Below are 14051 nucleotides of genomic sequence, written 5' to 3' on the forward strand. Positions count from 1 at the left end.
CACCATTTGATGCTGTCTGGAGGGTGATTGTGTGTCACAAAATGCTCAACCATGGGCGCACCTTGCACTTTACACCTAATCCTGCTAGTATGCTGGAGAATTCTAGCCTTTGCTTTTTGGATTGTTTGTCCTACATAGATAAGGCCACAGGGACAGAGAATGGCATAGACAACCTGCGAGCTGTTGCAATTAGTGAAGTGGGGCAATTTGTATGTTTTGTTCTCATGTGTGAAGCTGTTCCCCTCTTGGCAGAGGTCGCATGCTTTGCATTGCCCACATTTATGGTGTCCCGACACAGGTGGTAGTCCAAAATAGTTCCTCAAATCAGGTTGTTTGGGTGGTTCAAGAAACGCTCCTACTAGCGAGTCTTTGATATTTTTGCCCCGCTTGAATGCAAAGATGGGATCTTGCTGGGTCATCAGTTCACTTGCTACCAAGTTCCAGTACTTCTTCACGATTTTTTTGATGTCATTACTCTTGGTATTAAATGTTGTGACACAAACGATGTTGTTGTTTTTGGTGTCTTTAGTTTTGACTTCCAACAGCTGTTCACGTGGACAGTACCAAGCACTTTTTTTGCTCTTTTCAGCAGACCCATGGGGTAACCTCTTTCCCTCAGACGGTTCGTGAGGACATCAGATTCTTTAAAGTAGTCCACTCTACGAGTACAGTTTCTTCTTAGTCTTAGGTATTGTCCGTAGGGCAAATTGTCTCTCAGATTACGAGGATGGTGTGAGTTGTATCTTAGTAGTGTATTTCTCTCCAGGGGCTTGCGGTAAAGATCACAGTACAAGAGACCTTCTTCCACTCGAAAAGTCAGATCCAGGAAATCTATTGACTCGTTGTTACTAGTCATGGTAAATTGAATGTCGTTAGACCTGGCATTGAGCCACTCATGGAAGTTATTCAGCTCCATGCTGTCGCCGGACCATACCATGATGACATCGTCAATATAACGTTTCCATACTGCAATCTGGTTGAGAAATGGATTTTGGTGACTGTATAGATGTTCCTCTTCGTAGCTGTCCATAAAGATATTCGCCAAGCTCGGCGCATATGTGGCTCCCATCGCCACTCCTTTACACTGGTAGTAGAAATGTTTCTGAAAGATAAAATAGTTCTTTTTCATTGCGATCTCTAAGAGTGTGATCAAGAAATCGGTCGGGATCCAGTGGGGTCTATCTCGTTCATCCAAGATGGTTCTGATGACTCCCAATGCTTTGTCTTGAGGGATTGAGGTATATAATGAAGAGACATCCATTGTAACAAGTAGTTGTGTTTGTTGATCGAATTCCTGCCCCTCCAAAAGTTGAATAATGTGCATAGTGTCTCTCACAAATGATTTAGTCTTGGGGACACACGGTTGCAAGAAATGGTCAATAAATTTGTTCAGTGGTTCCAAGATTGACCCGCAACCAGAGACAATTGGTCAATCTTGGAACCACTGAACAAATTTATTGACCATTTCTTGCAACCGTGTGTCCCCAAGACTAAATCATTTGTGAGAGACACTATGCACATAGAGATCGCAATGAAAAAGAACTATTTTATCTTTCAGAAACATTTCTACTACCAGTGTAAAGGAGTGGCGATGGGAGCCACATATGCGCCGAGCTTGGCGAATATCTTTATGGACAGCTACGAAGAGGAACATCTATACAGTCACCAAAATCCATTTCTCAACCAGATTGCAGTATGGAAACGTTATATTGACGATGTCATCATGGTATGGTCCGGCGACAGCATGGAGCTGAATAACTTCCATGAGTGGCTCAATGCCAGGTCTAACGACATTCAATTTACCATGACTAGTAACAACGAGTCAATAGATTTCCTGGATCTGACTTTTCGAGTGGAAGAAGGGCTCTTGTACTGTGATCTTTACCGCAAGCCCCTGGAGAGAAATACACTACTAAGATACAACTCACACCATCCTCGTAATCTGAGAGACAATTTGCCCTACGGACAATACCTAAGACTAAGAAGAAACTGTACTCGTAGAGTGGACTACTTTAAAGAATCTGATGTCCTCACGAACCGTCTGAGGGAAAGAGGTTACCCCATGGGTCTGCTGAAAAGAGCAAAAAAACGTGCTTGGTACTGTCCACGTGAACAGCTGTTGGAAGTCAAAACTAAAGACACCAAAAACAACAACATCGTTTGTGTCACAACATTTAATACCAAGAGTAATGACATCAAAAAAATCGTGAAGAAGTACTGGAACTTGGTAGCAAGTGAACTGATGACCCAGCAAGATCCCATCTTTGCATTCAAGCGGGGCAAAAATATCAAAGACTCGCTAGTATGAGCGTTTCTTGAACCACCCAAACAACCTGATTTGAGGAACTATTTTGGACTACCACCTGTGTCGGGACACCATAAATGTGGGCAATGCAAAGCATGCGACCTCTGCCAAGAGGGGAACAGCTTCACACATGAGAACAAAACATACAAATTGCCCCACTTCACTAATTGCAACAGCTCGCAGGTTGTCTATGCCATTCTCTGTCCCTGTGGCCTTATCTATGTAGGACAAACAATCCAAAAAGCAAAGGCTAGAATTCTCCAGCATACTAGCAGGCTTAGGTGTAAAGTGCAAGGTGCGCCCATGGTTGAGCATTTTGTGACACACAATCACCCTCCAGACAGCATCAAATGGTGGATCCTAGAGAAGGTTAGCCCTAATGTTAGAGGAGGTGCAATTTCTGGGACCTTAAACTACAAAGAATGTAGATGGATCCATTTGCTCAATTCGGTACAGACCGGGTTGAACGAAATTGAGGAGACTGCAAGACAGATGGGGCAACTTTAGTTTCTTAAAATCTATCTTAAAATCTCCATTATTGTTCCACTACTGGATCTACAATACAGTGACTTTCAACAACTGTTACATGATTTCCTCGTGCATGCTCTTGCATGCCGATTTTGACACAGACCACGCTGTGCCATACTTTGACATAGACTAGGCTGTAAAGCTGAGGTACTCATATATGTCTCAGAATAAGTAGCATAGACTTCGGTATAAATCACCTGCAATTTGTTGACTTCCCTCTTTTGAAATAATGTATCACAATACAATACTTTAATTTCAATATATGAATTGTATGCTTAGAATGCTTGCAGAAAGGTCTTTGGCACACCAATATATAAAATTCTTTTACTAATCTACTCAAAAACGTGATCAACACATTCTAGATATGTCTCAGATTCCTGTGTTAGAAATCAACTTGTTATTTGTTGACCTTTTGAATCAATGTGCATAAACACAAAACTTCTTAAAGGAAATTATATGCATGATATGAAAATGCTTGCTGAAAGGTCCTTGGCATATTGATAGATAAGGTGTTAAATACCTATTTCATCTGTTTTACTCATGCTTCTAATACGTGATTTGTGTGCATGATTTGAATACGTGTAAAAATCCTTACTGTGCCATCCCGCTAGTTCCATTTTAAACACCAATCTGAATCACTTAGATTCCTTTCCCGCGAGACAAGACACATGCGATAAGTGTCTATTAGCTGGGACCAATTGATTGGGTTGAAACCAAGAGGGATTATAATAAACACCGTGCGATTCTTCAATAGACCGCCCTCACTAATCAGCTGTTCGCGCTTGGATGGTCCGGTGACGTTTTCGACGTCGTTGTCTTAGCCAATAGTCAGATTACAACGAACGCTCACGTCGTTGCCTTAGCAACGGACATTCTATCCAATCCAGATCCCTCTGATTGCATACACGGGGGCCCTTAGCAACGAACGCTCACGTCGTTGCTAAAGCAACGGATATTTTATCCAATCCAGTTCCCTCACCACAGCGAACCAGCATTCAGCCTTCACGGCCGTCTCTCAGCAACTAATACATGACGCGGCCGCACGCGCCACTCACAACGCGCCCCTTCGTCAATATTAACTGACAGCGTCTGTCACACATTCGCTGACAGCCTTCGCGAAAGACAGGACGCTTGCCTGCACGCTACTGAGCATCAAGTAATTGCTCTAGGCCACGCTGACTTCGGTGAGTCAAGATCTTCATGCGCTTTAACCTTGTCTTTCCCCAATTAGACGCCTCGCCTTTTAAACTTTTAAATCTTGACTGAGTTCCTTTATTTATTCTATTCCCACAGTGATTCGTTCCTCCTGAGGACAAAATCTTGTCCATCCTCAAGTAATTTCAGCCCTGGAATAATCCCCTACGCGGGTCGTTTAATTAATCTAACGATTCGACGTCAACCATTTATGAGAAAGAATTCCCCTACCCACCAAGTGAGTTTACAAGTGTCTTTTCTATAATGCGATCATTTTTGACAGTCATTACAAGACCAATACTAAATCCATTTAATTGATTCCTAGCCAGGTTGTACAGAATACTACCGCACCTGTCAGCCTTTCTTCAAATACCGCCCCACAAGTTATATTGGGCTTCGTTTTTGGTGAGTCTTCACCCTGCATGCACCAATTTAAACGGCATTCAGTTTCTCGAACGCACCTGACCATAATTCCTTACTATTTTATAGGCTGTCACTCCCTGTCCTGATGAAGACCCGTAATGACTAGCTAATTACGCTACCTAGGGTTGAAACGTCGACATTTGGTCAAGGATCAGTTGGAAATACTCTGCATAAAAGACTCATTCAATCCATCTGCAGATTGTTTCGAATATTCGCTTAACTGGCCTCTGTAAATTATTAATACCTCCAAAAATCACACTGTATATATTATGCACTTTTCACCACAGCACTGAGCACTTTATGTCACTTTGTCACAACTGTGTTTCACATTTTTGACAGCCATTACAATTAGTTATCTATGAATGATGCAATTCATAAAGCTGTTTTGAAAACTACTTATGGTCTCTATGTGTGTTCGTATATGCAAACAAATGAAGGTTTTTTCTAAAAGGAATATTGTTTACCCGACAGAACCGTTTGTACTATTTTGATAATCTGCCCAGGTTCTGAGGGATACTGGGTTACCCCATTTTGATATTATTAAGTTGAGTGCAGGTTCATACCTGCGAGGGTTTCTAACTCTCATTCATTGTCTTGTAATAATTTGTTCACTGTACTGTGTTTTTACTTTTGTAGTATGTCTGAAAAAGAAACTCTGTCATATACGGAAAACTATATAGCCAAACTTATACAAGATCAAGGTGCTTCTAATTTTCTTCTAGGCTCAGACAGAGTATCTGTTGACTCAGGTCTTAATGAGAAATTAGCTAAAATTGAAAGACTAGAAAAGAAATTGATTAGAGCCCGCCTTCACGGGCACGTACTAACTAAGTACTTGTCATCGAATATAATTCCCAAGGGATTGCAAGTACGCAATGAACCAGCTATTTTCATAGATATCCCCAAGTTCAGGGAAGGATTCAGCTACGTGGCCAATAACTGCTCCAGACACTGGATGGTTCTCGGTGTGGAGACTGCGATTGAGTATGTTAAAAAACTCACGCAAGAAATCTCTGACCTAAAGAAGGAGATACTTGAGGATAGAGCTCTTTCTAATGCCAGAGAAGCTCTAGAGCGGGCAGAAAAAACATTGGCAGAATTTAATACAGTCACACTGAATAGGAAGTTGGATAAACTAGCAAAAGATATAAGGAGTTACGATAAAAACAGCACATATCCCTACTTATCGGACGACTATTACCAGCAAGACAGTCAAGGTTTCTTCTCGAATAAAAGCAGACAGGGCCCTAGGAGATTCAAAACATTCTCAGATTCTTCATTTGGTAGTGGCTCAGACACAGATTTAGACAGACCCTCCACTAGCTATCAAGGTAACCAAGCTAATCAGGGCCCCAAGTTTTTAGGGGAAGGCTACCGCCAAACCAACAGGGGTGGGGGCAGAGCACAGAATTGGGAAAGACCAAGGAGTTGGAACAGAGGCAGGAATACGCAACAAGGAACATCGCGTGTTCGCTTCTACCAACCGGAAACACACGGGGAAATCTCCACCCGGAGACAAACCTACAGGTGGTAAACATCCAGACACAGAGCACTTTGACTAACATCCAAATACAGAGTACTTTGACCAGCATTGAAAACCAGAAAAACAGTGCTAACATCCAGATACTGAGTGTCTGGAACAACATCGATAACATGCACAACGAAGCTGTGTTACCCAACTCCAATAACATCAATCTGAGAACACAGAATGAAAGGACACATCAGAATACGATGAGTACTGCCACTGAACAGAACATTGACATCCGAGTACCCCAGACAGCCATGGTTAGCAATACAGACACGGAAGATACCGCATCACTAGTGAGATCTATATCTGAGACTACTGGCCCAACGAACCAGATTGAATGTCTAAACAGGCTCATTACAACTGACAACAGAGAACCAATAATTAATTTGTCAACACATAACTTGACTGATGCTGAGAGAAACGTTCTCATTAAAGGATTGTCCTTTGTGCCTACTGTTATACCTGACTCATTTCAAGTAAAACTGGAGCTCCAACAATTCTTTCGCAAAATCAGGCTGAGATATTACTTTAGCAAAAATTCTTTCAACCCAGTACCATCGGCGACGAACTTTAGGCCTGCCTCCACCTTTACCCCTAATGCTTACCAAATGAGTGAGAAGATACTAGCATTTGAAAAGATTGTTCTCCATGAGACCATGCAACTTTTAGATGAGAGAAAATACATACAATTCAACATCGACAAGGAAGAAAAGCAGGCACTGCGTTCCCTGAGCTGCAACGACTCAATCGTCATCAAAGCAGCAGACAAGGGTGGAGCTGTGGTACTACAGAACACCAAGGATTATGTGGATGAAATTGAACTCCAACTAGGAGATTCAGAAAGTTACCAACTAATCAGAAAAGATCCAACACCGACTATACAATCATTGATTCAACAGGTGACCAAACACGGACTGGACTGCGGTTTCCTGAGCAAACACGAACATGATTTCCTAAATAACAGAGAACCCCGTATCCCTACAATCTACACGTTACCAAAGGTGCACAAGCGACTAGTGAAACCACCGGGCAGACCAATTGTCTCTGGTTGCGGGTCAATCTTGGAACCACTGAACAAATTTATTGACCATTTCTTGCAACCGTGTGTCCCCAAGACTAAATCATTTGTGAGAGACACTATGCACATTATTCAACTTTTGGAGGGGCAGGAATTCGATCAACAAACACAACTACTTGTTACAATGGATGTCTCTTCATTATATACCTCAATCCCTCAAGACAAAGCATTGGAAGTCATCAGAACCATCTTGGATGAACGAGATAGACCCCACTGGATCCCGACCGATTTCTTGATCACACTCTTAGAGATCGCAATGAAAAAGAACTATTTTATCTTTCAGAAACATTTCTACTACCAGTGTAAAGGAGTGGCGATGGGAGCCACATATGCGCCGAGCTTGGCGAATATCTTTATGGACAGCTACGAAGAGGAACATCTATACAGTCACCAAAATCCATTTCTCAACCAGATTGCAGTATGGAAACGTTATATTGACGATGTCATCATGGTATGGTCCGGCGACAGCATGGAGCTGAATAACTTCCATGAGTGGCTCAATGCCAGGTCTAACGACATTCAATTTACCATGACTAGTAACAACGAGTCAATAGATTTCCTGGATCTGACTTTTCGAGTGGAAGAAGGGCTCTTGTACTGTGATCTTTACCGCAAGCCCCTGGAGAGAAATACACTACTAAGATACAACTCACACCATCCTCGTAATCTGAGAGACAATTTGCCCTACGGACAATACCTAAGACTAAGAAGAAACTGTACTCGTAGAGTGGACTACTTTAAAGAATCTGATGTCCTCACGAACCGTCTGAGGGAAAGAGGTTACCCCATGGGTCTGCTGAAAAGAGCAAAAAAACGTGCTTGGTACTGTCCACGTGAACAGCTGTTGGAAGTCAAAACTAAAGACACCAAAAACAACAACATCGTTTGTGTCACAACATTTAATACCAAGAGTAATGACATCAAAAAAATCGTGAAGAAGTACTGGAACTTGGTAGCAAGTGAACTGATGACCCAGCAAGATCCCATCTTTGCATTCAAGCGGGGCAAAAATATCAAAGACTCGCTAGTACGAGCGTTTCTTGAACCACCCAAACAACCTGATTTGAGGAACTATTTTGGACTACCACCTGTGTCGGGACACCATAAATGTGGGCAATGCAAAGCATGCGACCTCTGCCAAGAGGGGAACAGCTTCACACATGAGAACAAAACATACAAATTGCCCCACTTCACTAATTGCAACAGCTCGCAGGTTGTCTATGCCATTCTCTGTCCCTGTGGCCTTATCTATGTAGGACAAACAATCCAAAAAGCAAAGGCTAGAATTCTCCAGCATACTAGCAGGATTAGGTGTAAAGTGCAAGGTGCGCCCATGGTTGAGCATTTTGTGACACACAATCACCCTCCAGACAGCATCAAATGGTGGATCCTAGAGAAGGTTAGCCCTAATGTTAGAGGAGGTGCAATTTCTGGGACCTTAAACTACAAAGAATGTAGATGGATCCATTTGCTCAATTCGGTACAGACCGGGTTGAACGAAATTGAGGAGACTGCAAGACAGATGGGGCAACTTTAGTTTCTTAAAATCTATCTTAAAATCTCCATTATTGTTCCACTACTGGATCTACAATACAGTGACTTTCAACAACTGTTACATGATTTCCTCGTGCATGCTCTTGCATGCCGATTTTGACACAGACCACGCTGTGCCATACTTTGACATAGACTAGGCTGTAAAGCTGAGGTACTCATATATGTCTCAGAATAAGTAGCATAGACTTCGGTATAAATCACCTGCAATTTGTTGACTTCCCTCTTTTGAAATAATGTATCACAATACAATACTTTAATTTCAATATATGAATTGTATGCTTAGAATGCTTGCAGAAAGGTCTTTGGCACACCAATATATAAAATTATTTTACTAATCTACTCAAAAACGTGATCAACACATTCTAGATATGTCTCAGATTCCTGTGTTAGAAATCAACTTGTTATTTGTTGACCTTTTGAATCAATGTGCATAAACACAAAACTTCTTAAAGGAAATTATATGCATGATATGAAAATGCTTGCTGAAAGGTCCTTGGCATATTGATAGATAAGGTGTTAAATACCTATTTCATCTGTTTTACTCATGCTTCTAATACGTGATTTGTGTGCATGATTTGAATACGTGTAAAAATCCTTACTGTGCCATCCCGCTAGTTCCATTTTAAACACCAATCTGAATCACTTAGATTCCTTTCCCGCGAGACAAGACACATGCGATAAGTGTCTATTAGCTGGGACCAATTGATTGGGTTGAAACCAAGAGGGATTATAATAAACACCGTGCGATTCTTCAATAGACCGCCCTCACTAATCAGCTGTTCGCGCTTGGATGGTCCGGTGACGTTTTCGACGTCGTTGTCTTAGCCAATAGTCAGATTACAACGAACGCTCACGTCGTTGCCTTAGCAACGGACATTCTATCCAATCCAGATCCCTCTGATTGCATACACGGGGGCCCTTAGCAACGAACGCTCACGTCGTTGCTAAAGCAACGGATATTTTATCCAATCCAGTTCCCTCACCACAGCGAACCAGCATTCAGCCTTCACGGCCGTCTCTCAGCAACTAATACATGACGCGGCCGCACGCGCCACTCACAACGCGCCCCTTCGTCAATATTAACTGACAGCGTCTGTCACACATTCGCTGACAGCCTTCGCGAAAGACAGGACGCTTGCCTGCACGCTACTGAGCATCAAGTAATTGCTCTAGGCCACGCTGACTTCGGTGAGTCAAGATCTTCATGCGCTTTAACCTTGTCTTTCCCCAATTAGACGCCTCGCCTTTTAAACTTTTAAATCTTGACTGAGTTCCTTTATTTATTCTATTCCCACAGTGATTCGTTCCTCCTGAGGACAAAATCTTGTCCATCCTCAAGTAATTTCAGCCCTGGAATAATCCCCTACGCGGGTCGTTTAATTAATCTAACGATTCGACGTCAACCATTTATGAGAAAGAATTCCCCTACCCACCAAGTGAGTTTACAAGTGTCTTTTCTATAATGCGATCATTTTTGACAGTCATTACAAGACCAATACTAAATCCATTTAATTGATTCCTAGCCAGGTTGTACAGAATACTACCGCACCTGTCAGCCTTTCTTCAAATACCGCCCGACAAGTTATATTGGGCTTCGTTTTTGGTGAGTCTTCACCCTGCATGCACCAATTTAAACGGCATTCAGTTTCTCGAACGCACCTGACCATAATTCCTTACTATTTTATAGGCTGTCACTCCCTGTCCTGATGAAGACCCGTAATGACTAGCTAATTACGCTACCTAGGGTTGAAACGTCGACATTTGGTCAAGGATCAGTTGGAAATACTCTGCATAAAAGACTCATTCAATCCATCTGCAGATTGTTTCGAATATTCGCTTAACTGGCCTCTGTAAATTATTAATACCTCCAAAAATCACACTGTATATATTATGCACTTTTCACCACAGCACTGAGCACTTTATGTCACTTTGTCACAACTGTGTTTCACATTTTTGACAGCCATTACTATTAGTTATCTATGAATGATGCAATTCATAAAGCTGTTTTGAAAACTACTTATGGTCTCTATGTGTGTTCGTATATGCAAACAAATGAAGGTTTTTTCTAAAAGGAATATTGTTTACCCGACAGAACCGTTTGTACTATTTTGATAATCTGCCCAGGTTCTGAGGGATACTGGGTTACCCCATTTTGATATTATTGAGATATTTAAATGTGGCAGGTGTCACGGGAAATGTCCAGTGGCCTAAGTGAATGGGTTCTGTACAAGCCGAGTCAAGGTGAGTATCTGGTGTAGGCGCCTGGTATTGAGGGACGTACTCCTGCCCAGAACAAAGCCGCACTGGTCTATGTGTAGTAATTGTGTGAGATATGGGTGTAACCTACGGGCCAGAATTTTGCTGAGGATCTTATAGTCCGTATTCAATAGAGCAAAGGGGCAATAACTAGACATATCCCTGGGGTCTCTACCTGGTTTTAATAGAAATGCAACTGAGGCCTGTCGTGTAGTGCGGGGTAAGGAGCCTGTCTCCAATGCGCAATATTATTTTTGCAAGTGTGGGATTAATTGTGTTGAAAATGTCTCATAAAACTCCACAGGTAGACCGCCAAGCCCCGGGGGTCTTGTTTCGTTGGAGGTATTTTATTGCCGATCGAATTTTGGCTTTTGTTATTGGCGCTGCTAACTCCTTTGTCTGGGCGACCAAAAGCTGGGGGACTTCCAGACCATCAAGGAAGTCAAGAAGCTCCTCTTCCAGGAATTCTACAGGTGCTGCATATAACTCCTCGTAATATTGTCGAAATGCCGTATTAATTTCTAATTGTGAAGTTACCGTACCTCCCTCTGGTGTATGAACCTTGTGTGTCGGGATGCTATTCGGTACATCCCGTATGATTCTCGCTAGAAGCGCACCAGCTCTATCTGTCTCAGCATGCTGCTTCTGTGTGTAAGTTCGGTAGTCAACAGTATGCAACTGCTCTAGGAGCTCTGCATATCTTATATTTGCTTCCTGCAAGGCCGCCTTTTTAGTGTCGTCTTGCACTGCCGCCCGTTCAAGCCCGCCCAAATGTTCTTCTAAGTCCTGCAGCTCTCTGTGCACAATAGCACAGGCTCCCACCTTAGTGCTAACTGCCACCCCACCAACAACCATCTTAAAAGTCTCCCATTCCCCCTGTCGGAAGCTTGCAGTGTCAGTGTTTTCTATGAAGTAATTTGATATGGCTGTAGAAAGAGTGTCGCGGAACACTGGATCCTCTAGAGCTACAGACTGCAGCCTCCACGTCGACACCGGCACAGGGATTTTCCCCCATTCGAGCTCAACTTCCAAAGGGTTATGATCCAATAGTGTTTTCGCCAGGTAAGTAGTAAAGGTGATGTTGGCAATTAACGCCATAGTGAAGATTATCCTTTTACTGCGTGTATGTAGCATATATGGAGGTGAGTAGAACAAGTACTCCCGGTTCATCGGGCTGTGTATTCACCAGGCATCCCAAAGCGACCATCCTGCTGCCCAGCCCTCCAGTGTTTCTGCTTTTTTCCTGCTGCTAGCTCTCAATATAGGAGGATGGGAGCGATCTAGATCTATATTCAGTACAGCATTGAAGTCCCCGCCTACTATCCAGGGAAACCCTTCCCAATCTGCCAACACTGTATTTAGGGATTCCAAAAACTTATCCTGGTCTGGTGTTGGGAGCATACATGCTACAGAGTACTAAGTATTCCCCATCTAAGGTGCCACATAGCAGCACATATCTCCCATTAATGTCAATTCTCTGCTCCAGGACTACAAACGGGGTGCTGTTCCTCACCCATATAGCGGCTTCCCTAGCAAATGCGGAATAAGAGGACAGTATAATTTCCCCCACCATGTTTTCCTTAACTTGTCTGCTTCAGGGTGAATGAGGTGCGTCTCCTGTATCAGTGCAATGTGAGCCTTCCTCCTAGTCAATTGAGCATAAACCCTATGCCTCTTGTGTATAGACCCCATCGCCTTAACGTTACAGGTCAAAATCTTGTACCTCTCGGTGTGAGCCATGAAGTGTCGTAGGGTGTAATAGGTGTTTTGCGCATATGCGCCCCTGGGTGGTTAGTACCATATTTACATGAAGTGAGTCTACCCAAAACTATATCGAACCCCAATAAAAGGTTCCCCCACAGAACAGTAGAGGACCAAACAATAGCACTTAGAACAATTATAAAGGCCAACAATTGGTACATAACTGCAATTGCAATGGGGAGGGTGGGAACCATAGTCAGTTGCAGATCTTAGGGTGAAATACACCACATTGTGTCACAACTAAGCGACCATGGGCCCAGACATAACTTATGTATTAGTATTGCTATTACCATATATGCAATATGGCATAATATGTCTACATTTATCATTTCAAGTCAATTCGATTCAATACTCTCCTGGACACATGCATACAAACCCAGTACATCAGCCCAAGTAGTCATTTACTGTCTGTGGGGTGACAGAAGGAAAGAGGGCCAAACTGTTGTCTGAGCCTGAGTGTATCGTAGAGTCCTCTGAAGAGTCAAGCGACCCTGCTGAAGAGTGTGCATCTTGTTCATCTAATGCCACCGCCACTAATATCACAGATTTCTGACCCTCTAGTATTTGCCCCTGGAAGGGGCTCATCGTCGTTTCCTGCCGAGGCGGTGTCTCGCTGCCCGATTTACCTCGCACAAGCCTTTAGTGATTTGCACAGCTTTACTGTTGTGGCTTGTGATGAGTTTTGTGATGGGCCCGATAATAGTCTTATTTCTATCCATTCCTCCGCCTCCTCCGGGCTGTCAAAGAAATTGGATTTTTGTTCATGTATCACCTTTAGTCTGGCCTTGAAGAGGAGAACGTACTTCAAGGTATGACCTTTGAGTTGCTTTTTAACGACCTGAAATGATGCTCTCATTTTTTGCACTGTCACTGTAAAGTCTGGGTACAGAGATATGCGCCTGTTCTCGAACTGAATCGGGGCCCTCTCCCGGGCTGCGCAGAGAAGAGTGTCTCGATCTTTGAAATTGAGGATGCGTGCTATTATTGGTCTGAGCAGGGCACCAGGAGGTGGGGGTCTCGATGATTTTCTATGCGCTCTTTCAAGGCTAAAGAATTCAGTTGGGCCCTCTGGCTCAAACGTGTCTTTTAGCCATTGCTCTATGTATTGAGTGGGGTTGGACCCCTCACTGTGGTCCAGTAGCCCCACTATCAGTACGTTGCTGTGTCAAGTCCTTCCTTCTGCATTGTCCTCCCTGTCCTGTAGGCCCAAGAGTTGTCGCTGCAACAGTTCAATTTGCGCTGAGTGTGTTTTGTGTTGTGGTAATATCTCTGCAACGTGCATTTTGTTAGTGCGTACCGTTTCTGCCAGTTTGGTGTGATCAGCCTTTAGCAGTGTAAAGCCTGTAGTTAGGGCACTCACTTGTTGCTTGATTGCCTTTCAGCAGTCGTACACCTCCTGCACTATTAGATCTAATTTGTCAATA

Source organism: Triturus cristatus, chromosome 2_1 (genome assembly GCF_964204655.1).
Source record: "Triturus cristatus chromosome 2_1, aTriCri1.1, whole genome shotgun sequence".
Lineage (NCBI taxonomy): Eukaryota > Metazoa > Chordata > Amphibia > Caudata > Salamandridae > Triturus > Triturus cristatus.